This window comes from Pinus tabuliformis, chromosome 1_2, assembly GCF_031772625.1.
Source record: "Pinus tabuliformis cultivar Carrire ecotype Pingquan chromosome 1_2, CPIR1, whole genome shotgun sequence".
Classification (NCBI taxonomy): Eukaryota; Viridiplantae; Streptophyta; class Pinopsida; order Pinales; family Pinaceae; genus Pinus; species Pinus tabuliformis.
Window position 1 is genome coordinate 1286383906 of NC_142298.1, and position 27950 is coordinate 1286411855.

Consider the following 27950-nt stretch of genomic DNA (forward strand, 5'->3'; position numbering starts at 1 on the left):
CCTCATTTTGTGTCCACATTTGCATATAATTTTGTGTCTGAGTTCGAGCCTAAATTTGCATGTGATTAGGAATCATTTTTTACATCCAATATGGCATCCTTGGTTTCACCTTTTTTCAGCCCCATTTTGCATCTTGTTTTATGTCTTTTCTTACATCTTTTTTTTTTTTTTTCCTTTTTTGCACCCAAGTTTGCATTTCAAATTTACACCATTATTTGCATCATCATTTGGCATATTAATTTGTAACGTTTTTTGCTTCTTTTTAACGCTCAACTTTGCATCTTATTTTACATCTAGTTGTTGTCTTTTTTTGCATCTAATTTGGTGCCCATTTATGTGTCCTTGTTTTTGCCCAATTTGATATCCTTTTGTATGCCATGTTTTGTTCCCTTCTTTGTGTCAACTATTGCACAATTTTTCACTTCTAATTTAAAACACTTTGTATGTCAATTGTTTGCATTTTGTATTAATTCCTAGTTTAACATCCAATTTTACTTTCAATTTTGCATCCATGGTTACATCTGCATTTGACTTCTTATATAGAGTATATTTTTCTTTACATATATGACCCCCTTTATAGATTCATAGTGAAATATATGATAGTTTCTAAATATCATTAAAGCAGATATCACAATTCAAAATCATTTGTAAAGAAATTTAAGAGAAATTGACAACATCCATCCAAAAAAATAACAATGTGTCATTAACAATTTTCAAAACATGTATAAAATAACAACATAATACTAATAAAATCAGTATTATTTTTAATCAAAACAAGTAAAATTCAAATATGATTAACAAATCAAAATATTTCATGAATATCGTTATTCTACGATAAATTAACAACATACATAAATCAAACTCATCGTATGATTACAAAATCAAAATGTCTCATTGATATAGGGTAAATTCACAACACCCATCTAAACATAACAATGTCATTCTACACAATAATTTCTTCATAAAAAACAATGCATGTGCATGCCTAGCTACCACCACCAAGATCATCCTCATGATCATCTTGACCATCCTCATTACTCTGATCCACATCATCACCAACACCGCAACTATCATCATCATCTCCTCCTTCACCACGATCATCCTCATCCTCATCCTCATCATCTCCTGATATATGTTGAACATAATTTGGATCATCGTCTTGGCAATCATTACCTATAGCGTTCTGACAAAAAAAATCAATATTACATGTTAGTATTAATTACATAACACAACACATGTTTTTGTTATACAATGTTAACCATAAAATGAGGCAAGATATAATATCTAATAGTACTAAAAAATAAAATGAAAATATGGTTTAAAAGTATATTGGAAATCCAACTAAGATTACATACCATAGAGTCCATCCAAACAACAAATTCAACCCATCTCTTTTGCTGCAGCACCTCCTTTTCCAAATGATTTGGAGGTCTTCCATATTTTAGTTCCTATCAATCAGTAAATAGGGAGAAATTAGATAACAATGACTTTCTTCTAGTACAAAATTTATTAAAAAAATATCACATGTTTAATATACTTACAAAGGGTTATCACATGTTTAATATACTTAATATCACATGTTATCAGTGCTTTTAAACCTTTCTGGCCACTACGATGAGTGACTTTTGTCTTGGTTAACCTCGCCTTGGATGCCTTGTCCTTAAACATAAACCAATTCAATTTATTTTCACACAAATACATGTCTAAGATACTTATAAGTATTAATACATTCTAAATAATGTTTAATGAAAAATTCAATACCTGAATTTTTATTTCATATATCTTATTTATAACATTTTAATGATTACAATAATACTCTTGTTACCAGATATTGTCAGAAGAAATCTTACAAGACCGCTACCTAAGAACATTGGACAGTTGAATGCATTAGTTAACATGTTTGAAGAATTCTATCTTCAAATCTAGATCCATCTCATGTGATTCCCGTATGTGGTATAAATTGTCTTGAAGGTACCTGCATCATTCGACACAAAGCTATTCAGCACAATCGTTAACAAAAAACATCACAACTACACAATATGAACGGTGCATCAAAATTGGCATTCACATGTCTAAGGTATTTTTGGCATATCTGGTGTGGGTATAAAAGGTTTCCATTAAATCTCGTAAGCCTTTTTAACTATTATAAATAAACCACTAAAGTAAAACAAACAAATCAGTTATAAGAACTGAAAAGAAAGCTTGAAAAAAGATTAACATTTTCTAAAAGGCAAACACTAGAACACACTTCAAAATACTTTTCCTAAAATACTTCTTCAACCTGGCATCAAATTTGAAGGGCATGGTCATATTTCAATATGAAGTCATACTATATTTTCAACCCTTCTATGTTGGCAAGTTAATTCTAATGTTCCACCAAGACTCCGGGATAGGGAGATGCATGTCTGGGGTGATGCACAGGGGGGGCGTGTGAGAGTACCCTCAAATTTTAGGTAAAATTAGGGGGCAAGGGGATATGGGGGTATATAATTTTTTTAATATATATATATATATATATATATATTTTCAATAATGAAAGCATAAATACATTGATCCGTACATGATTGAATTAAATAATGAAATACACTGATCCATACTCATCATTCATACTAATACATACATCATTCATTCATACACCACGAGATTCAATAATGAACTAGATTGATCCATATTCATCATTCATTATTCAACATTCTAGAATCTAAATTGATTTAAAAATTAAATTCATCATTCATCATTCTAGATTCTAAATTGATTTAAAATTTAAATTCATGATTCTAGAATCTAATTAGTACTAACCAAAATAGACTATAGTAGATACTTAAGCCTGAAGATTGGAATAGTAAATTGATATAACTCAAACTCAAAAAAAGTAAAGAGTGAAAGTCAAAGAATCAGTCTAAGGTCATCCATATCTAAAGTCAAGACTCGAAAGTTAAAATTGACGATTAAAAATGGCCAATGAGCATTTTAGGAGTGCCATGGAGGAGGTGCAACAGTTAACTGGTAAGTCAAATAGTGCTGCGCAGCAAGCTGAGTAGACATAAGCTTGGTAACTCGAATGAGTGAGTTAGAGATTGCAAATTAGTTTAGGTTTTGATATTTGTTATGTGTTGTTCTTTTTAATTTTTTTTTTTTTTTTTTATGGTTGTTTTATAATTTTTTTTAATTTCTATATTACAACAGTTACTAGAAAAAAAATTAAGCAGAACATGGCCCCCCTCAAAAGGGGTGCTTTTGGGCTTGGTGCTCTTGATTAAATGGTAGTTCCAAACCCTTATATATAATAGAGCCCAATGGAAACATCGCAATTCGCTCATTCCTGAAATCCTAAAAATTGTTATGTCTGATGCATTTTGAGTGGAATCTGAAATTTACTTTCTCCATATGAAATAAAATGAGGTCAGAACCACTCTCAAACATCCTAAGTCAATTAATAGGGCCCTAGGGTTGAATGTTGAGCTTTCCCACTCATAAATTATTGTTTCAAGCAAAATTAAGGGGGAGCACCTAGCCCTTTTTTAGGGGAGCTGCCCAGAAGCATCCCTTTTGGGGAAACACATCCCCACAGTAGGGAAACGTTTCCCCCTGCGTCTCCCTAAAAGGGGGCGTGGGGAAACGTGTCCCTGAGCATCTTCCCATCCTAGGTGTGTGGGAAGCGTGGATACGTGCACCCCACCATAGGGGACACATCCTCATGGAACACTGGTTAAAATAAACTATTGTTTTCTTACAAAAGCAAAAAATGGATCAAAATTTTAACTATTTTGTATTTTATGTTTAGCACAATTGCAAGTCGTGTGGTAGTACTAAAATAGGATAGATAAACAGCAGTGTTTTTTATAATCACTACATAGTCGAATTCCTATCAATCTTATGTGGAAATGATGTAGCTTGAAGTATCTAAATGCAGTACCAAAGTAGAATTGATACCAATAACCAAACAAGGCAGTGACAGCACAAACAAAATGGAGTAGTCTACCTAGGCGGTAGAATGGCCCGGTTTCCGGTACCGCCCGGAAAAATCTCCGACTCTGGCCACCGGCAATTTCTCCGCTCCGCCCAGCTCCGCCACCCTTAGCGACCTCCGCCCAGCTCGGCCACCGTCGAACACTGACAGGTTCTGACATACATTCTGATTTCCATAGCGTCTTGCCGCCTGGAAGTGGAATTTGAATTTGGAAACAACCCGCCTTCTGCTCCCTCACCAATTCGACCCAGCATCCCTTGCAGTTCACCAGGTAACCAGATCATTTTGGAAAACCGGCTCCGCTTTCTGCCCTATGCTTTCTACGCTGTAGGGATCAGTTGCGTGCTCAACGTTTGGGGTTACAAATGTGCACTCTGCTACAGTTATGGCTAAAACATTTGCATCCAGGGTGATGGGGTTTGGATTCACTGAAATGGCGAAATCTTCGAGATTTGAAGTGAAAAATTAGGTACCGGGTTTAGTGGTTCTCAGCATGAACATGAGTCTAACCCAGCAACTCAGCGAGAGGATGGAGCTGCCAGAAACAAAGTCACTAGCTAGACAGAGCACGGAAAAACAATCAGAGGGAAGCCAGAGTGAATCCAAGGTCAAAATAGGCTCAGAAACTGGAGGGCTTTCTGCAATAACCAATTGCAAACAACAAGAAGTAGAATGGAATAAAGTCATGAGAATGTGGGAGGCCCATTCAGAGGGACACATTAGGTTATCCAATGAACAGATGACAGTTCTGAATGCCGTTTCAAGAGGGGAATATGTGTTTCTTACAGGCTGTTGAGTGGGTTAATGGGCCAGATTGTTGATTTTGTTAGGGATGATATGCAGTTGAGAGCTATTAGTCCAACAGGGTTCTGGCCAAAGGTGAGATTTCTATATGGGGTCGAAAGGATTATCACATCAGAATCCTGGCATGTTTATGAAGGTGAAGTGAAAGTGGCTACCCGAACACAGGTGCCATTAATTTTAGGATGGACTATTACTGTGCACAAGTGCCAAGGGATGACATTGGAGAGGTTGGAGACAAATCTTCAGGCATTTGATTATGGCATGGGATATGTAGCTCTTTCCCGCGTGAAGAGTTTAGATCGGCCGAGGTTTACAAGATTTAAACCATCTAAGATCAAAGCACACCCAAAGGTGCTTGATTTCTATCAGAAACTTACCAGCAGTGGGGGCCTACATCGATGATAAAGAAACGAAACGAATCCCCTACCCAGACTTCACAGTTTTGGTGAAATTATTAGCCTTCACACATCTCCAGTAATTTGACTTGGGTTTCAATATTTATTTGTGATAGGGAGATGGTAGTATTATAGAAGCTATCTACTTGAATCTGGTTGAACATCCTACTGTATATCGATCTCAATTTGACAGAGAAGTTGTTTTCTTAAAACCTGAGAAGTACAGTAATGACTGAGTTATCAAGAAGATAAACTTTTGCAATCTGGTAATGTTATTATGGATTTTGGTTCGATGTTCAAACACTATGTTAAAGATATATATCAGTTATAATTAATCTTAGAGTATTAAGTTTCTAGTCCAACGATCAGAAAGTAGGAAGGCAGAAATGTTACTGTCCCCTATTTTTGGTTATATGCGAGAGTATTTGATATTATGTTACATTTTGTTTACATAGGCGTATGGCATTGTCACCAGACCTGATTATTGCATCATATTAACTAATTACCACACCTTATTATTGCATCATATAACTTATTTTTCATATATATACTGACGAAATGTTTGACGAAATGCCTGAGAAGATTTCATTGCCTTAGAACAAAGAAAAGGCAATGAAATCTTCTCAGGCATTTCGTCAAACATAGGGTTGTGTACTATGGAGAGAAAAATAGGTGGTCTAGAAAAATAGGAGTAGATATACACTAGGAGAGAGGGAGATGCCCTTCATCAAGCAAAAGGGCGTCAAGTAGGAGGGGCAGAAGGGAACAATCTGCATCTGCTGTTGCCCCAGATGGAGATGCAAATCCAAGTGAGTCTAAAAAAGGGGATGGTGCTTCAATCTGGATCAAGCAATGTGGGTCGGTCACAAAGCTTGTAATCTCTGAGCATTATTTGGCAGATGTGTTGTCTGAGAAGGCCCACCATGAGAGCAGCAGGTCTGGTAGGCATAGCAGGAGGATGAGCCGCGTCGGTGTGTGGAGACCCCATTTGGAGAGTATTTCTGAGGTTGCTGCTCTCTGATGGATTGAGTTGATTGTTAGATCAGAGCATTGGAAGCTCAATTTTAATTTCAATTTTATTTGGTGGTTTAGAAGACAAGAAGATTATGTGAGCTCTAAGGAAAAACAACAGGTGGTTTGGCCTTTTTTAGGGACTCTCTACTTTTGGGTGCAATGAATTCATTGTGCCAAAAGTTCCTCACAGAGATCCATTATTACCCACAAGGTTTCTTATGATCCCTAATACCCCTCTTGGGGTGAGCAGCATATTTACCATTGAAAAATTGGGCCTCATATGAGGTTGCTGCCAATTACAACTGTATATGAGAGTCTGAAGAAATTGCACAGAGCTTAGATGAGATGTACAGTAGCCTTCTAGCTTTCCCTTTGTCTTTAAGTGTGAAGATCTTGTCACATGGCTTGAAATTTCTTCTTCAATGCTGAAATTGGGATCTCATCTGATGTTACCAGTCTGGAATTGAAGGCTTGAAAAGGTTGAAAATCTTTCAGGGCTACAATCTTCTGAAATGGAAGTGTGTCTCTTTTGGGCATCAGCAGCCTCAGGCTAACTTTTGATGGTGTTGGTGTGTTGTGTGTGAGTGATAAAGAGATCTGATTTATTATAATTATGTTTCTTCTTCCTTGTAAATACCCAATACAGGTGTCCTCAATGGAAAATTGTTAATCTCTTTCTTGGGTTGATGCAATGAGCATTACTATTATGATGTAGAGGTTCGTTGTTTCTGTAATTATGGATCTCAAAAGAAGAGTCAAATTGATGGGAAAGTTTCTCAGAGAAGATATCCATCCATTAAAAGCCCAACTGCACCTCCAATTCTTTTCTCAAGATACAAATAAGGACGGACTGAATTGTGACAGCAGCTACTTTATTAATTTTCATTTTGTTTCTTTCCAATGAATGAATTCAGTTCTGCTACAAAACCAGGGCTTCCAGCACAAATGTGTGTTATTTTATGCTTTGTACCAGGTCTTGCCGGATATTTATAGTAAAAAATGCATGCTTTCATAACTAGACATGGAATCATAAAGCTACATACCTCATAATCACACATACATGAACAACCATAAAGCTACGTACTAACTCATAGTCACAAAATTGACAGAGACCTCCATCTTGAGTGAATGAAAGAAATTTCCTAACTAGACATGGAATCATAAAGCTACATACCTCATAATCACACATACATGAACAACCATAAAGCTACATAATACCTTATAGTCACAAAATTGACAGAGACCTCCTTCCTGAGTGAATGAAAGAAATTTCCTAACTAGACATGGAATCATAAAGCTACATACCTCATAATCACACATACATGAACAACCATAAAGCTACATACTACCTCATAGTGTCACAAAATTGACAGAGACCTCCTTCCTGAGTGAATGAAAGAAATTTCTAATTAGACATGGAATCATAAAGCTACATACCTCATAATCATGCATACATGAACAACCATAAAGCTACATACTACCTCATAGTCACAAAATTGGCACAGACCTCCTTCCTGAGGGAAGGAAAGTAATTTCCTAACTAGACATGGAATCATAAAGCTACACACCTCATAATGACACATACATGAACAACCATAAAGCTACATACTACCTCATAGTCACACATACATAAACAGAGTGGTAATGCTTATTGACACCATGCCAACAATGGATAACCTGACATTTGATGACTTTGGACCGGTCTCTTCCTGAATGAAATAAAGTTATTTCCTAGACATGGAATCATAACGCTACATACCTCGTAATCACACATACATGAACAACCATAAAACTACTTACTGCCTCATAGTCACACATACATAAACAGAGTGGTAATGCTTATTGGCACCATGCCAACAATGGATAACCCGACAGTTGATGACTTTGGACCTCGTTGTTTGATTTAGATTCATAATGCTATTGGACGGTCTCTTCCTGAATGAATGAAAGTAATTTCCTAGACATGGAATCATAAAGCTACATACCTCATAATCAACATACTACCTCATAGTCACACATACATAAACAGAGAGTGGTAATGCTTATTGGCACCCTGCCAACAATGGATAACCCGACATTTGATGACTTTGGACCTCGTTATTTGATTTAGATTCATAATGCTATTGGACCTTATGGTTACCAATATACAAAGGGATAAACATGTTTTGAATGAATGTTACCTATCAATTTCCATGGCTCTATGATTGTTGGGATTTGAAACTGGGTCATCATTATAGCAATGACAAATCTCAAATCTCAACCCCAAGATCATGGTGCAACAGACAAAAAAATTGGGGTAATTAGTCTATTCTATATTACCAATTCTAATTGATATATTGATGAAGATGCTTTTCACGTTTGTCAAAAATCATAACAGGTGTTTTCAAATAACAACATTCACATTGTTTATTTTGAGTTTGTGAAGTGTTTGGTAAAGGCGTAACTCCATGTTCATGAGTCACCAACATTTTCACCATGTCTTGGAAGGTCTGCTCCAATTGCTTATGGGAATTCATTTATTGGAGTCATTGTAATACAGGGCACTCTCTTAATCACTCTCTCTTAGAAATTTGCTTTGAGATAGAAGACAGAGAGAATGGTAAACCGTACCGACATTAGCCCATACAAGAACAGTTAGGCAAAATCAGGTCATGGAATTATGGGACATTCAGATTTTGATCCTCATACTATCTGGTTGGATAAAGAGGATCAAGCACATATTGGGATCATTCACAGTATATACTATCACTCACATCTATATAGAAGTCAACATGGGGTAGATAAATTGTCAAATGATTACATTGGAGAGCCCTATGGAATCATGAAATACAGATACACAGTGGACAACACTACATGGGATGAGGGACTGCTCAGCCTTCCGTGACACTTTTGGTCAGAGCAACATACCCTTTATGTTTTTTGGTATTTTCAGACAACACAAATATATGCTAATGAAAGTATATGGATAGATAATCTTAGAAACTTATTATGCATATCAGAAGAGAGAATATAAAAATCAATGATATTTGAAGGGGATTTCTGTTTCATAGTTTTGACAAATGACATATATGGCAATTATTACATAGTGAACTAATTTCTGCTAATTGCATGAAGATACAATGCACATGTACTGGTTTTTATTTTATAATAAAATCAGTGTTTTTTTCCTCCGAAAAAAGTCGTTCTACCTTGTATATTTATGAAAAATAAGTTAATATGATGCAATAATAAGGTGTGGTAATTAGTTAATACGGTGCAATAATCAGGTCTAGTGACAATGCCATACGCCTATGTAAACAAAATGTAACATAATATCAAATACTCTCGCATATAACCAAAAATAGGGGACAGTAACATTCCTGCCTTCCTACTTTCTGATCGTTGGACTAGAAACTTAATACTCTAAGATTAATTATAACTGATATATATCTTTAACATAGTGTTTGAACATCGAACCAAAATCCATAATAACATTACCAGATTGCAAAAGTTTATCTTCTTGATAACTCAGTCATTACTGTACTTCTCAGGTTTTAAGAAAACAACTTCTCTGTCAAATTGAGATCGATATACAGTAGGATGTTCAACCAGATTCAAGTAGATAGCTCCTATAATACTACCATCTCCCTATCACAAATAAATATTGAAACCCAAGTCAAATTACTGGAGATGTGTGAAGGCTAATAATGTCACCAAAACTGTGAAGTCTGGGTAGGGGATTCGTTTCGTTTCTTTATCATCGATGTAGCCCCCCACTGCTGGTAAGTTTCTGATAGAAATCAAGCACCTTTGGGTGTGCTTTGATCTTAGATGGTTTAAATCTTGTAAACCTCGGCCGATCTAAACTCTTCACGCGGGAAAGAGCTACATATCCCATGCCATAATCAAATGCCTGAAGATTTGTCTCCAACCTCTCCAATGTCATCCCTTGGCACTTGTGCACAGTAATAGTCCATCCTAAAATTAATGGCACCTGTGTTCGGGTAGCCACTTTCACTTCACCTTCATAAACATGTCAGGATTCTGATGTGATAATCCTTTCGACCCCATATAGAAATCTCACCTTTGGCCAGAACCCTGTTGGACTAATAGCTCTCAACTGCATATCATCCCTAACAAAATCAACAATCTGGCCCATTAACCCACTCAACAGCCTGTAAGAAACACATATTCCCCTCTTGAATCGGCATTCAGAACTGTCATCTGTTCATTGGATAACCTAATGTGTCCCTCCAAATGGGCCTCCCACATTCTCATGACTTTATTCCATTCTACTTCTTGTTGTTTGCAATTGGTTATTGCAGAAAGCCCTCCAGTTTCTGAGCCTATTTTGACCTTGGATTCACTCTGGCTTCCCTCTGATTGTTTTTCCGTGCTCTGTCTAGCTAGTGACTTTGTTTCTGGCAGCTCCATCCTCTCGCTGAGTTGCTGGGTTAGACTCATGTTCATGCTGAGAACCACTAAACCCGGTACTCAAATTTTTCACTTCAAATCTCGAAGATTTCGCCATTTCAGTGAATCCAAATCCCATCACCCTGGATGCAAATGTTTTAGCCATAACTGTAGCGGAGTGCACATTTGTAATGGCAAAGTAACCTTGCGAGATCGTATGCCCGAGAAAAGTAGCATCCTTTCTCGCTGCCTGCAGTCTCTGTGAAGCAATTTTTGGTTGAGTAGGTAGTTGCGCGCCTTATTTCCAAATAAGAAGAGTACCCTGCGCGAGGAAGGGGATAAGCAATTGAACATATCGTCTGCACATATTGGCCGATGTCATGTTTGTGTATGTTCCGATTGCAAACATTTATCGATGGAGAGAGCTATTACAACGCAGAGTACATTTTTCAAGAGAATCGAATGCAAATTGTCCCGCGAGTAAATTTTCTAAACCCCAAACGTTGAGCACGCAACTGATCCCTACAGCGTAGAAAGCATAGGGCAGAAAGCGGAGCCGGTTTTCCAAAATGATCTGGTTACCTGGTGAACTGCAAGGGATGCTGGGTCGAATTGGTGAGGGAGCAGAAGGCGGGTTGTTTCCAAATTCAAATTCCACTTCCCGGCGGCAAGACGCTATGGAAATCAGAATGTATGTCAGAACCTGTCAGTGTTCGACGGTGGCCGAGCTGGGCGGAGGTCGCTAAGGGTGGCGGAGCTGGGCGGAGCGGAGAAATTACCGGTGGCCGGAGTCGGAGATTTTTCCGGGCGGCACCGGAAACCGGGCCATTCTACCGCCTAGGTAGACTACTCCCAAACAAAATTTGTTGTAGCATCAAACTACAGAACTGTATTATCTAAATTTTTTCCTGGTAGCACTCTCATTTCCGTAAAATGTTTTTAATTCCAATGAACAAAGACTTGCCTGACTCGATAACGAAATTGTGTTCCTTTGACATCAAGGATTTAGAAAAGGATTTAGAAAAGAATTTTAAAAGAACCAATCATAGTAGAAGGATCATTACAGGATCTAAATACTAAAAAATAATCACCATAAAAGAACACTAAACATTAAAAGTTAAAACTAAAGATTGGAGTATCTAAAGAACAGAACCTAATTATTGACAAAAACTAGACATTAAATGAAGGATCGTGGGATCTATGACCCAGTGCCGATAAGAATACAAAATCAACTTCTGCATTCCCCTCATGACCCATCTGGATATGGACTTAAGGAGACCAGAACCAATCTTAATAGATTAATTACAGGATGTAACTGCACAAGCCTAGTACTCCATGAGTCTATCCCCCATCTGCTTATACTAGATATAAACAACACGTTTGTAGAAAGTTAGAAAAATACATTGTACAATCAGGTTGAACTCAATACAGATTCAATTGGACCTACAACACATTCCAGCCACAAAGCTGGAAAGAGCACAATAAAAATAAAAGCAAACATTGAATCTTATCACTGTTGTGGATTTTGTCCTTAGAATGACATGAGACATTCCAAATATGATGCCCAATCTGATATGTTGGCTCTTCTAGCATGGATGCAAAGAGAAAGCAATTACAGTACTTGATCTGTTTTTTATAATATAAGACTATATTTTGCTAAGAAAACAAAGGTATACAAAAAAGCCCACATGCATTACATATCGAATATCATTCCTTCGGGAAAGCCCTAAAAGCCAAGTGTATGTGGAGACTAATATCAAAAGAGGACCTCTGGAATCAGATTCACATTCAGAGATATATTGAGCCCAATTCAGCAGAAGACTGGATTGGAAACCCAAACAAGTCAATCAACAATGCATCCATATTATTGAAAGTACTGACTATAACATTCCCTTTAATAGGCAGATTGCTGGCATGGAAGGTTTGCAATGAGGCTAAGGCGAAGATCAGTATAGACCCATGGATAAGCAGTGGAGCTGAGTACAAGCTGCCAGAAGCAGTGATAAACTCTCTTCAATCTAGACCAGGCAGCTGGACCAGGAAACTCCTCCATTTGCCAGCAGGATTGGAATAGCGCTGAACAGAGAGACGACTCAAAGGCCAAGAAAATATTCAATCAAAAGGATTTATAAACAAATCAAAAGTGTGCCATGCCTATATAAAAGACTCTGATGATGAACATGTCTGGTCTAAAATCCAGCCTTGGGGATTTACACTCCAAAGTTAGGATAAGAATCGTGTACCCTGGACAGACCAGAATGCACACTCTCATGGTGGAAGCGCATCTGGATAAGAACCTTTCAAAAGTTCATTATTTACATGCAGTTGGCAATCTTAAATAGAGCACCCACATAGGAAGTTCTTAAGAGAAGAAATGGATCAAGTCCAAGCAAATGTATCATGTGTAAAAGAGTTGAAAAGAACATAGACCACTTACTGATATTCTGTCCTTAATAAAGGAAATCTGGATGGTTTGACAAGGATAAAGGACTGTGGACAAGGAGGTTATGCTGAAGAGTGCTCTAAAAAGTGGTAGCAAAACTCAGTCCTCAAAGGCCTTCCTCTAATAGTATCATGGGGAATCTAGAAAGATAGAAATGTTGAAATCTTTGAAGACAGGTATATAACTCTTTCAATGTGCCTTCCAAGGTCAGTCAATCTTCTCAAACTTCAAAGCTTTTTCATCAACCCCAACACAAAAAAAGTTGATTCGTGCTCCTATGGACAAATCTGGAACATGGGGATTACTTTGATGGAGCTAGTCAAGGTACCCCCCAAAAAAGGGAAGCCATACGTGTTCTCTATCTCAATAACTCTCACTGTATCAGATTTAAAACAGATTTAGGTGAGGATCAAATAACTACACCGAGCTTATTTCCCTAACAATACTCTAAAAGCTAGCAGCCCACAGTGGCATTTAAAAAAATACCAGTGTTTGTTGGCTCATTGTTGTTAGATAGTGTACCCCAGATCATCTTCTACTAGGTTGGAGCACACATGGCAGATCTGGGCACCTTATATTACAGCAGCATTACACAAATCCATGCAGCATTAAATTCCAAACAGCATAATGATCTGTTGGTGAGAATGCAGCAATAAATAGACAGTAGGAGCACATCACAAATTTTACTATTCCAGCAATAAGGGCACACACATGCATGTATGGACCAGCCATAAAAAGAATAAGATAATTTTATCATTATACTTCAGGTTAAAGATAAAGTGCTAAAGTTAGATGAGTCAGTTCTGTTTTATTTTTCAGTCTTTCTGAATTCATTTTTTATCAGTTAGATAGAGCACAGATCCAGAGATCTAAGTAATATATCTATTTTTATAAACCCTAGGTGTCACTTATAAGAAAGAGTGAGAGTATGGATCTGTAATAGGGTTAGTTTCAGTTCTTACACAAAATCCTTTCTAGCAGATTTTTATTCAGCAGTATTGGAATAGCAGTAACAGGTGTTTTTGACATTGATCTGTGTGTTCCAATGTATGTATTCCAACTGTGTTTGTAGATTTTAGTGAGATTCAGATTGCAGTTTTGATTAGCCTTTAAATTTAGACAGTGTTAGTTTCCACTAGAAGAAGAATCTGTTTACAATGAGTTAGACAAAAATTCATAATGGTATCAGAGAAAGGTTTGTTGAAACATTCTAAAAATCCTTGAATAGATAGTAGGACTGCTACCTATGAAAGGGAGCTGTCAGGAGGCTCCAGGGATCGGATGCTGTGATCCATGCTTGAGAAAAGCACAGTGAAGTTTCAAGTTGTCGGGTTCTTTGTTAGGCTGCTGATCTGTCTTAACTTTCGTTTAGGCGATATTCCAATGCAGTAGTATGGCTACAGTCAATCTCAAATACATGGACAGATTGGAAGGTCCCTCTTAACTTCATCCCAGGGAAGTCTCAGGTAACCAGCCTGCATCCATCTTAACTACAGATCTTCCAAGCATTTGGCGGGATCAAATTTCTTTTCACTCTAAAAGAGGTTTGCACCTCAATAGATTTGATCCCTCTCGACACTCGATAGATCTGGAGTTAAGATGGATCTAGAGTGAGAAATTATTCTTACATAAGAATACCATTAGCAAAACCATGGGTTGTCAAAACCACCAACAATAAATTGACTATTTTACCTCAAGTTTATTTTAATTATTAATTTTATTTTTTATTTTTATTTCATTTCCATTTTATGCAATTTGACTGAGTCAAAATGTTTACATATCAAGACACGACATTACAACATCTCTTCCATACCAGGCTGGTGAGCGCCTCTAGGCACAAAGATATTGTTGGAGTAGGATTTGTCTAACTTCATTGAGAAACTGGTTGTAGAGCCTCCCAAACCTGTGTAATTAGTAAATCATAAAAAGAAGATGGCCAAGGTCAAGTGAGTCATACTTGAATCTATGAAGGATCATTAGATCCCTCACATCACCAAAAAGACCACAATAAAGTACATGTTTGATGCTCTAGTCACTCTATCAGAGTGAGAACAACAAACAGAAGACATTGCTAAGAAATAAGCTTAATCCCTGCAAATGAGTAAAAGGATATTGTAGTTTCCTACTTAATGAAGATTATTGATCTCCATGATCAGCTTGCAGCAATTGAGAGGAGGTGAAGGGTGAAAAGCTAGTACTCATTGCATTAAATAGGTCCTGTTCTTTTTGGAAACTTTTTGGCTATGACATCTAGGCCAAAAAAAAGTTAAAACTTCCCATTTTGAAGAGGCTATGGAATGACTTCAACTAGAAGGAGCAGAATGTTGTCCCCATTAGTAAGATGAAGAAGGGCAACAAGAAAAGAGGAACTAAGAAGGGTTAAAAAGGGAAGAAAGAGAAGCCAGGTTCTTGTAACCAGGGAAGGAAGGACTTGAGCCACATCAAGTGCTTCAAGTGTCAAATGTTTGGGCACTTCGCTTCCAATGTCATCAAAAGAAGGGGAAGGGAAAGCAACTTGTAAAGAGTACAAAAGCATCAGCTCAAGTGGATGAGCTTTCATCCAATCTCGAGATACACTTCTCAATGGTCTCATGCCTGTCATCTGACATCATGTCTGATGTGGACTGGTATGTGGACAGTGGAGCCTGCAAACATACAACCTCTAACAAGAGTACCTTTAGTAGAACTTGGTGATGATGCCACATATCCAGTTGCAAGAGTGGGATCCATCAAGTGATATCCTTAAGCTTACTAAGTTAATGATGTTTTGTATGTACCTAGCTTAACTAAAAATCTCTTTCCAATTTCAGTGATGATAGATCCTACATATATGGCTAACTTTGAAGATCAACAAGTCCTCATCCTAAATTGCAAGGGAATCCTATAAGAACTTTAGGGTATGATAGTGACAACATGTGTGAGCTTTGACAAAAGAGACTAGGTCACTTGCACTAGTGAATGTTGCCAATCTTGAAAAACATGGTGTGGGCATTGCCAATCTTCAAGGCTGAGAAGAAAGGAGTGTGCAAAGGTTGTGCACTTGGCCAGCATGTAAAGGATGTTTTCCTGGCAGTAAACATAGGTCAAGAGGGGTTTCTGACCTAATCAACTCAAATGTATGTGGGCCCATCTCTTCAACTTCCTTATCAAGTAACATTTACTATGAATATTTTATTGATGATTCTTCTAGGAAGTCCTAGACTTAATTCACAAAAAACAAAGGAGTTTGATACCTTTTGCATGAAATCAAGAATCAAGAAAATGTTGATAGTTCCCTACAACCCTCAGTAGTTTGGGGCCTTGATTCATGATCTAGTTCTGCTCATGTGTCTCTGTGTATAAACATGTCTCATCATTGTCTATATTTTGAATAGGTATCCTCACAAAATTTTGAAGGATAAGACTGGAGGAATTCAAAAGCCTCAAGTAACACATCTTTGAGTTTTTCAGTTGTCCTATCTACATTCATATTCCAGATGGGAAAAGGACCAAGTTGGAACCTTCTAGTTTGAATACACATCTTTGAGTTTTTCAGTTGTCCTATCTACATTCATATTCCAGATGGGAAAAGGACCAAGTTGGAACCTTCTAGTTTGAAGGGAATTTTTGTAGGTTAGAGTGAAACCTCAAAAGCTTATAGAATATACATTCCATCTCAACATAAAGTAGTTGTGAGCAGAGATACCAAGTTTGAAGAAAATGCATGGTCCTCTAAGTCTCAAGAACCTCCAATAGTGACAATGGAGGCAGAAGAGCTTGGTATCCCAAAAACAGATCTGCAGAAATCAAAAAGATCATGAAACACATACTTAGATCAGCAAGCTTTTGGAAGTGCAAGGGGTGCCTCTTTGCCTTCAAGTTCAGCTAGAAATCCTAGAGGGCTAATCTAGACATTAAAAGAGGCAACAGAGTAAGTTGGTGCTCCAACTACTTCCCTTCAAATAAGCCACCCTCCTAAAAAGTTCCCTAGTTATGTTGCACTGATATCTTTCATTATTGAAACAAAACCTTCTAGTAATGGCAGTAAGGAAGCAAGTACTGCAAAATGCCATGATGGAGGAATACATCTCCTCCTAAAGAATGTTGGGTAGGAGATAGTGCCTAGACTAGTGGAGAAGTCAATATTTGACTCTAGTTTTTCTTACAACAATCATGCATGGTTAAGCATGCACCAGATAGCAGCATATAAAACTGCAAAGCTCGGTTTGTGGCTGGACGGTTCTCCCATTAAAAAGGAGTTGACTATGAGGAGACTTTTGCTCTTGTTACTAAATATACCTCTATCAGATTTACTATGTCTTTCACAACAATCTTCCATTGGATTTTATATCAAATTTATGTAAAGACAACATTTCTTAATAGGTTGATTAAGGAGTTATATGAATAAACCAACCAAGAGGCTTTTGGGTGAATAGGCTTGAGACCCATGTTTACAAGTTGAAGTAGGCCCTTTATGAGTTGAAACAGGCACCATTTGCATGGCACTCCAAGATCGATGAGTAACTTTCAGATTTGGGTTTCACTGAGACAGATGCAGATTCTAATTTTTACAATTTGGTAGATCATTCTAATCTGCTTGTTTTAGTCCCATATGTAGACAATCTTACACTCACAGGAAGTTAAAAGGAATCCACAAACTGGTGCAGGGCAAAATTGGCAAGAGAATTTGTCATGACTTGAAGCACTACTTGCTGGCTCTAGGGGTGTAGCAAAGTGCAGGTGAAGTGTTCCTTGGACAGAAAAAGTATGTAATTGAAATTCTTAGAAGATTTCAAATGATGGACTGCAAACCCATGGCTACTCCAGTGTATGCAATTGAAATTCTGATGAGATTTCAAATGATGTACTGCAAACCCATGGCTACTCCCCTGTGGTAGTAAATCCATTGTACTTTGCTGATTCTAATTCAGATTTGATGAACATCTGTATAAAGGGAATTGATAGGTTTCCTCATGTACTTTTTTTTTTTTTTTTTTTTTTTCTGAATAAAGACTAATTCTATTAAGAAAAGAAATATGGTACAATCAGAGTTTTTTGAGAAGCGAAGCTAAAGAGCAAGGGAGCCGGAAATGATATGATATCAACCTCGGTCCCAAAGAGCAACCACGGCATAAGCAAAAGATGACAGAGAGGACAAGAGGAACAAGCTGGTCTAGGGAGTCTACCCAGCATGGGCAGAATCTTCCAATCTACATTTTTTACCTTTCTTTTTACTGACTTTGACCCAACCATTTGGATCTGGCTGGACCGAAACTAGTTGCAGATTGTTCTGTGCTAAAGGAGGAGATTCCTTGTCTGAATCTGAAGGCGAAGACACATGTGAACGTTTCTGCGAGAACAGAGGCACAGAATGATCCTCGGTGCGGGCTGAGGGTGCGTCCTTCGGTTGCTCCAAATTCTCCTCTTCCACTTCAATGTCCTCCTCCTCAGAGCTAGAGGACTCTATGTCATCCATAGGGGGAATATCACACGGTTTCCAACTCTTGGATTTGGATTTACGAGTGATATTCTTCTTTTTGTCAAAGAACGATGCACATGAGTTCTGGAGATGCCCCGTCTGATGGCAATGGCGACACCTGAAGGCTGTGTTCTCATAGTCCAAAGTTTGCGTCCAATGGAAGTCCCCGACTTTGAGGATGATCTGGTCTGGCAACCCTTTACTAATGTCTATTTCTGCACAAATTCTGCCAAAGGTATATATTCCTTTCTCTGCCGGTTTCCTCATGTACTTAGTTAACACAAGGCCTAACATTTGTTTTGCAGTCAACACTTTCAGTACATGGTGCAGCCTAGGCAAGTTCATCAGGTTGCCACAAAACACAAGTTCTAATACTTGGAAGGGGGCAGTGCATTTTGCACTGTGATATGTTAGTGATGCAGCTTTTTATTCAATGATAATGGAATAGCATTAACAGGGGTTCTCGACAGTGATCTACATGTTCTGTGCATGTTTTCTAACTGTGTCCGTTTATAGGCTCAAACGACATTCAGATTACAGTTTCGATTAGCCTTTAAATTTAGACTGTGCTACTTTCCTGTAGGAGAAGAATCTGTTAAACAAGTGTTACTAAATTCATCAGTTGTTAGTAATTAATTGGATTAATGGCAGTAGTAGAAGATGAAATCAAACGTTCTGTCCGTTTTTATTTCAGAGTGCTTTGAACATGTCTACAAAGAATTAAATGGTGAAGCAGACACCTTGAGGAAGGAAGGACTACAGTTGGCTGAGGGTTCAAGGTTATGAAGTGAAATCAAGGATTGTCATATCTTACACGAACATATTTCTGCATCCTCGAATGGGGATTCTTATGACAGTCAGTATTCTGAAGATGATCCAAGTGCCTCAAAAGAAGAATTCTGAATTTTAGAGAAGATACAGGACCCTTCAATCAATATCAATGCCTTCTTCAGGCTTAGCAAAGAATGTATATTTTCGTTCTGATATTTCTCGAAGCTTAAAGCATTTACAGAATGTATCTCTTTATACTCGGATGAAATAAAAGATTAGAAAAATTGAGGGAAAATATATCAATATCAATCGATATGTAAGCCAATAAATGCGCCAAAAAAACACAGATTGAAAAAATATGCCTGCTGTGAGTCTGTGAAAGCAAATATAAGCAGCACCTCTTCTGGAAAATGTGAAGCGGAAATACAAAACAAAAAAGACATCGTGATAAGAGAATATGGGTTGAGAGGGACAAAAGAAATCAAGGCTTAGACTCACCTCTATCCGATTGCATATGAGGATCTGAACCAGCCGCATCGGTTATCCAAAAATGCACCTTTGTCCGTGCACCGATCAAGTCAATCCGCCGCCTGGAAAGAAAAATAGCACAATGCAAATATTTGCAAATGCGTCTACCTGAAAAGGGGGCGCGGCGTAAGAGGCCCTCCTGAAACCCCTCGGAGAAGGATATATCTGCGGACCTGAAACCCTGCATCTGATATAACAACCCATTTTAAGATATAAATGTTTTAAAAAGTTAAAGAGCATTGTCGCCGACCCTGAAACCCTACATCGTATATAGAACTAGCATTTGCACAAACCGGTGCAACGTCATAGAAGTAGTGGGATATGGAAGTAAGTAAAAGTAATATTTTAGTAAAATGTTAAATATGTGTTGTATGAATTAATAATTTTATTATATAATTAATAAAAGAATTAATAGAGAAGGGTTATTATTTTAAAATTTAGGATATAATTATAAAAAAAAAAATTGAGAGGAAATATTAGTTTTAAGATAAAAAAAATAAATTAAAAAGAGCGATAAATTTTAGGTTTAATTCTAAAGCCTCAATGCGAAAGGATTATATTAGAACATCCTAAAAAGTCTTTTAAGAAAAATGGCGATTAAAACCTTTTCCAAATAAATTTTAAAGGTTTAAAGCATAAATATAATAAAAGCCGACATATATATGTAAATAGTAATAAAGAGGTTGACCCCATAAAACTGCCACGTTGCATATTGGGATCTCGCGAGTGGCGTTTTTGTTTTATTGTCCATGACCAAACTTCCGAAGCCTCTAACTTGCGACTTTATTTACACCATATCCATTCAATTTAATTATTTACACCATAACCATTACAACTTTTAATGTCCATGACCAGACACACGTCTTTAAAACTTGTGATATGAAAGGCGTGACATGGCAACTGTGATATTATATTAAGGTGTGCTATGATGGAGCAGTCGAGTCTGCAACACGTATTGCAATCGGAGGTTTCAAAGTGACAAGGCTTCAAAAGTTGAGATATGGCGGATGCGATATTAATGGCCAAATGTGGAGAATTAATGGTTTTCGATAGAATAAACGCATTCATTATTACTAACGGTTTCTTGAGATTTCGCTCATAAAAGTCTTGGATTATTATGTAATCGGTTATTTGCTAAGTTATTCGCTCTGAATGTTAGTTACTCTCACCCTTGTGCTTCTCTTGACAAGTCAGTCCCAACAAGCATAATTCAACAAAAATGTCTTGGTCGACCAAACCCATGAAGAAACCTGTTGTTCAACAACAATCAGTTGCTCTTCCCCCTGAGTTTGCAGAATTGCTTGCATTATTTACCGATACCACATGCACCTCAAACACCGGAACATCTACCTGGGAGGCCACATATCAACTTTTCGAAGATGAAGAGCCGAGAGTCACAGAAAGAGTAGTCATAGCCGAAGATTCATACCCGGTTTCTGATACTACATATAGTGATCTGGCCAATTCATTCCTCCACAGAATTGTTGCTCAGCTGAACATCCTTCCTTACATGGATATGATCACATGTGTTGTTGACCATCTAAACATTGCTGACAGAAACTTTATGACCAAGAGGAACACAATCATCGGCTCTTTCACCAACAAAGATTCGACTCGAATGTACCAGTTGTCGACAGCTCAGAAGAAATATGATAATGACTTCATTGAGAAATTCATGAAGGAAAATCAGGATCAATCTGAAGTCATCAAAGGATGGAGAAGAGATGCCAGCAAGCACAAGCGAGAAAATATGGGTATGCATTCTATAGCTTCTCTTGTCGGTCCATATTGTTATGTTGCCACTATGATATGTAGATTATTTGGTTATGTCAATACCCAAAATTTTCAGACCAGTGGGTACCCTTGATTGATGCAGCTATGTTATGGACTGGGGGACTGTTCTATCTAATAATTTAAGTATCCAAATCCTAGATTATAGGAAGAACTGTAGTTTTTTTATTCTAGAAAACATTGTTCCCCCATTTTACATGAGTGCCTATGTAATGGATGTTATTTTATTTACTTCTGATTTCCCATCCATGGGATGTAAATGGACCATACAGGACCCTATGTCTATCCACGTTTATCATAGTATTCTCCGGGAGTCAAAATATAGGAAAAAGAGCATCATTCCTTTGTTAATTCTCATACAGAATACAAATTAGATGCATGGTGTGAAGGAAAATGAAATTTACAGGTTTGTGGTTGAAATTTATTGGTGTATCTATACGTGTATCTATAAGTTGTATTTTCATAGTCCAGGGGTTGGGAATACACAATTCCCATCCACTTGAGCTCAATTTTATCTCGCAAAACTTCATTGGGATCTACCTAAACACATATGCAAACATAGGTGAAAATGCCTTTCAAAAGTCTTTCCCTGTCTACTTTGACGAATCTTCCAATAAAATTGCCCACTTTTTCTAAGAGATCTAGATGGGTAAAGTGAATGGGAAAACTGGGAATCTTACCCATACTAGAGTAGTCATCGGCAACATAGTGAGAGGATTGAGGTTGGGAAACCATGGCTTCACTAGAAGACCAACTCATCCCCAAAACCATGGACCTTGGTCAAGGATTTTTTTCTTATCCTCAAGACATTTGAAGATCACCACAAAAAAACATGGGTCTACATCCACCCAAACCGGCGTTCATCCAATCCTATCATAATCGAACAGAAAAACGCTACTTTTTCAATAGAAAATGGGGAATAAAAGTATCACCAAAGGATAATGACCATCGCATCAAGCGCTCAATCATAAGGGAGGAGCAATAATTTGACAATCACACGTCCTTGATTTCTGTTGATTTAACTCTGAACACTCACGTAATATTCTCTTGCTTGGCGAATTAAACACCACTGCATGGAATGGACGAGGATTGAGCCGAACCCTGGATGAAGCCCACTTCATTCTCATCTAAACACAAAACTATATATACGTCAAAGCTATTACAATAGATTCTGACTGTCAACACCTCGAGGTTCTGTTTATATGTGGCTACCTTTTATGGTTACTATTGAATGTGTGATTGGCAATAGTAATGGCAACTTAGGGCTGCCAAATTTCCTTCGATTCCCTCACTACATCCTAACGCAAATAGTTGTTCAATGCCTTGGTTGTCTTTCAAAACTGGTAGGCAGCATCTTCTTTGATATTTCTCGATGGTTTTAATTCCACTACAATCACAACTTTCATTTACATAAACTTCGTGTTTTCGCATGAGCGATGATTGTTCCAAGGTGAAATGTCACTTGGATGGTTTCAATGTTGTTGACCCATCATAACTAACTAACGGATATGCCCATTACAATTTTATACCACCCCATTATCAATATCAATTATGCATGGGAACCAATTAAAGCAACTTTTCACATTAATTTTATATGAGCATGAGAACATGTGTTAACAAGCAGCCCATAAAGCCTCATTTTGAATGCCATAGTCACTTAGAAGGAATTCCTCTTGTAGTAGCATCCTCCCTACTAAACTTTGCTAGTGCTAACATTAGAACCACCATTACAACAAGATATCTTTCTAGTGTTGACAACACCATTATAGTAAGATACCTCAAGAGAGACAGAAAATTTAAAAAGTATGATAGTAATACGTATCCAGAAGATGGTATTGAAACTAGTAATTGTTCACGAATCCATAAGATTGTAAGGTCATTCTCATTATCATAATCATTGTCATCATCATCACCATCATCCTTGTCATTGTTATTGCCATCATTACATTATCATCATAATCACCATTCATGCCATCATCATCATCATTATGGACATTGTTTGCAATTGTTCATAATTGTAGATGTTGTAAGAAATATCATCAACCCAAAAAATGTGATCAGTGCTAGAAAAGGGTTGTTTAGGACACATTGATATACGTAAGAGAAATAACAACTCTATTTTTGACAGATGATCGATGATGATCATCATCACCACCATTATCATCGTCATTGTCATTTTTATCATCCCCATCATCATCATTAATGTAATTTCTATCGACATTGTTGTAATCATGCATCATCATCATTCATGCCATTATTGTTTTTGATGATGACCTAGATGAAAATGATGATCATGACACCAAAGATAATGCTTATGATTATGACAATGACAACATCTAAAATTGGGAAGATTCGCCAACGTCATTAGCATCGTCATCATCATAATCATTGCCATCATCATCATTGTCATTGTAACCATTATCGTCTTTATCATCATAATCACAATTCATGTCATCGCCATCATCTTCATTTTCATCATTGTCAATATTATTGACATTGTCATCAATTGTTCATAATTGTCAATGCCATAAGGAATATCATCAATGCAGAAAATATGATGAGTGTTGGAAAAGGGATGCAAAAGCGAACATAGAAATGGGGGCAACAATAGAAGTAAAATTGGATGAAAAGTGGATACAACATAAGTAGATGCACAACAACATGAAAAACCTGACACAAAAGTGGATGCAAAAGTAGATGCAGTTGTCAATGCAAACTTGGATGCAAACATGAAGGAAAAAGTGGAAGCAAACATGGGTCCAATGGTAGGTGTAAAACTTGGCACAAATTGTGGTGAAACAAATGTGGATGCAACAACGGAAACAAAAGTATATGCAAAAATGGATGAAACAAAAGTGGATGCAATAGGGGATGCAAACGTGGAAGCAAATGTGGTTGCAATGGTAGGCGCAAGATATGGTGCAACAAAAGTGGATGTAACAATAGACAAAAAATATGCAAAATAAGATGCAAAAATGGATGTAAAAGTGGAAGCAAACATTGATGCAACAGGAAAAACAAAATTGGATGCAAAAAATGGATATAATGTAAGTAGATGCAAAAGTAGATACAAAAAGAGATGCAAAACCCAATGCATAAACCTAACATAAAGGTGGATGCAAAAATAGATGCAATATTTGATGCAAAAGAGGATGTGAACATGGATGCAAAATTGGAAGCAAACGTGGATACAACAGTGAGTGCAAAACATGGTGCAAATTGTGGCATAACAAAAATGGATGTAATGATAGATGCAAAAAAAGAATCAAAGTATGATGCAAATGAAGATGTAAAAAGGGATGCAAAAAGTGAAATTTAAAATGGGTGCAACAGTGGATGCAAAATTGTGTGCAAAAGTGGATGCAATAGAAGTCGATGCAAAAGTAGATGCAAAACGAGACACAAAATCCGATGCAAATCCCGGTCCAAAATTGGATACAAAAAGGGATGCAAAAATATATGTAGTAGTTGATGAAAACCTAGACGCAAATGAGGATGCAAACGTGGATGCAAAATTATAATCAAAAGTGGGTGCAAAAGGAGGTGCCAAACTAGGCGCTAATTGTGGCACAAAAATATTAGATGCAATAGTGGGTACAATAATAGATGCAAAAGAGGATGTAAATATGGATGCCAAACAAGAGGGAAAAGTGGATGCAACAAAAGTAGATGCAACATTTTATGCAAAACTAGACACAAAACACGATGTAAAACTTGGCGCAAAAGGGATGCACAAATGGATGAAAAAATGGATGCAAAAAATGATTTAAAAAAGGATGCAAAAGTCGATGCAAAAGTTGATGCAAGTGTAGGTGCAAAAAGTGGATGCAAAAGTATGTCAAACAAAATTAGGTGCCAAACTTGATGCAAAACCTGGAACAAAACCTAGTGTAAAGGATGACACAAAACTTGGCATAAAATTTGGTGCAAAACGTGGTGCAAAACCTATTGCAATACCTGGTGCTAAACTTGGTGTAAGATTTGGTGCAAAACTTGATGCAAATTTTGTGTCAAGTTTTGCACCATATTTGATAAATGGATGCAAATAGCACCAAAAATGGGCTCTAGATGCAAAAAAAGAAGTAAAAAGGGACGCTAATCGCTGGTTTTGTTGTAGTGTATCGTTCTTTGCATGTGCAGGTGTCCGTGCACGAGGATCGTGAGGACTGTGACCAGCCGGGGCAGAGGAACGGGAGCATCAACTCTTCTACAAGTACTAGTGTTGGAATCCAGGTAGGCCTTCATCATTGGTCTTTTATTTGTAATTAGGAACCTGCGTGTTAGCGTTGTTTGATTGTTGCTAGACCTTGTTTGGACTAGTAGGGATCGCCTCTGTCCGCAGAGGGGATTTACCTCCACAACACTAAGAATCACCAAGAATGCACCCTTGAATAATGCGCATGAGCTATGCGCATCTCCTCTTCAAAACTACGCACTTCTTCTTCACTCCTTGAGCTATGCGAGTTGCCTTCGACTTGCCTCTCCAAATGAACCTCAACGCATGCTAATATATATGCGTTTTATGTGTGGGTGGTGGCACTCCAACCGACCCCCAAAATACCATTAACACACCCCTGTATGTGCCCAAGCAAGTGTCGGCTTGCCCACATGCTTCTCCACGCACATCGGGTATAAAAACTCCATCGTTCCATCGCATTCTTCAAGTGTCGTAAAACTTGCCATCGTTTCGTCGCATAAGGTTTGCCCGAACGTCGCATCTTCGTGCAGCATGCGCCTGCCCGTGCGCCCGTGCTCGCTCGCGCGCCCGCCCGCGCGCCCATCGTGCAGCTCGACTCGCCGGTCACCTGCACCCGCGCCCGTCGTGCACGCCAGCTCTCCCGGCGCCCACGCCCGTTGTCCGCGCCTTCGCCCGTCCCCTGCACCTTCGTTCACCGCGTGCCCGTCGACTCGCCTGGCGCCCAACCGCGCCCGCGCTCAGGTAGAACTCGAGGTCCTTACACTGAGGGCTCGACTCGTTCTGGGCTGAGGAAATAAAAATGTATTTGTGTTGTTTTAATTTTTGAGTTTGTCCATCATCGATCTTACAGCGCGAAAGGGCATTGGTAACCAGCGCTCTAGTTGGTGCAGTGGCGGTGTGGTGGATTCGTGCTGTGGAGGTTGCTGGAAGGCCAAGCGCTGGAGCAGCAGAGGTGGAGACCGTGAGGCTGTAGCAAATCAATCGCGTGCCTGCTTGTCCCCGGATCTGTGGAGGCAGTTTGTTGGCGAATGTGCTCATGATCTGCGGGCTTATGATCAATTTTGGAATCCATGTTGGAATCGAAAAGCAGCCGACCTGTGCTACGTGCTGGTGAGGTGCGAAGTGTGCGCAACAAGTAGAGAAGAGCAGCGGATTAGTGTTGTGTGCGGCCAGTGGTTCAGGCAGCCATCAGCCAGCCATCCAATTTGTGCTTATCTGCAGTATGCGATGTGAGATCTTATTTCCAGCTTTTCTTCGACTTTATATCATAGATCTGCCGCTATCTATCGACCAAAACGTTTAGACCATGGATTACCAGAGCCGAGATCGATTCTCTCTGTCACGCTTCTGGTTCTATTCATTGCGGCCTCCAATTTCGCAGCGTTGCAGAAAGTTGGGTTGCTATTGAATTCTTCTAATTCTCTGGTAGCTATTAGCTCCAATTCGGTGCTCATGGCTTTGATGACTATTCGAGAAAGTGTTGCTCCTCCAAATCCTCTAGACCCTAGAAGAGGTCGTTGGTAGCAACAATGTCACGATCTTTGCCCTCCCAAAATGATATTCTGGAGCAAAAGCTGATCCCGAGTTCAAGCGTTTCTTGCACGAACCGGGGAATCTGAAGGCCTTGCAGAAGTTTCTCATGTTCCACGTGGTTCCTCCGAGAATCGTTGCCGAGGAATGGAGCAACGACACCCATGAGTGTCTGGCCAAAGATCAGCTGAAGCTCTCGATGAAGTGGAGGGATTCACGCGGTTGTGTTTGGCGATTCTAGGGCCTTTCGCGACGACAATGCAATGAAACATTCATCTTAGATCTTCAGAATGGGGTGATATTCAAGGGTTTTTGTAATGGAGATCCTCTTATTTTCGATGGCCTTTCTGATGGGGTTCTTGCCTTTTTTTTTTTTTTTAGCTGAGATCCGGCACTCGGAGATCAGATCCGACGACTGGTCGATCATCCCTTTGGACGAATTTGGATTCACACACAAAGGCCACCTGGAAATCCATGTGAACGACCCCTCCTACAAGAACTTGAAGGGGGAGAAGATCAACCCCGCTTACATGGGTTCTTCCAGAGCACCAGAGATGCCTAGGGTCACATTCTGCAAGATCTGGAGCATGAAGAAATTCACTGTGTATTCGAGAAAGCCGTGCAGCGCAGTGGTTTGTTCATCGCATGAGGAACGG

The 27950-nt window shown here is 38.4% G+C and overlaps 2 long non-coding RNA genes across 3 annotated transcripts; both read right to left on the reverse strand.

Moving 5' to 3' along the window:
• Positions 1-785: 785 nt before the first annotated feature.
• Positions 786-1527, reverse strand: LOC149210931 (uncharacterized). Of its 2 annotated transcripts, none has more exons than XR_016252322.1 (2): positions 1356-1527; positions 786-1173 (listed from the first exon to the last, which is right to left on the reverse strand). It is a non-coding gene; the product is annotated as an uncharacterized LOC149210931 (long non-coding RNA). The 2 variants fall into 2 exon arrangements; XR_016252321.1 differs by having other exon boundaries at positions 786-1183.
• Positions 1528-1587: 60 nt separating this feature from the next.
• LOC149210932 (uncharacterized) lies at positions 1588-19963 on the reverse strand. Its single transcript, XR_016252971.1, has 4 exons — positions 19746-19963; positions 7489-7567; positions 1851-1975; positions 1588-1659 (listed from the first exon to the last, which is right to left on the reverse strand). It is a non-coding gene; the product is annotated as an uncharacterized LOC149210932 (long non-coding RNA).
• Between the last annotated feature and the right edge of the window lie 7987 nt (positions 19964-27950).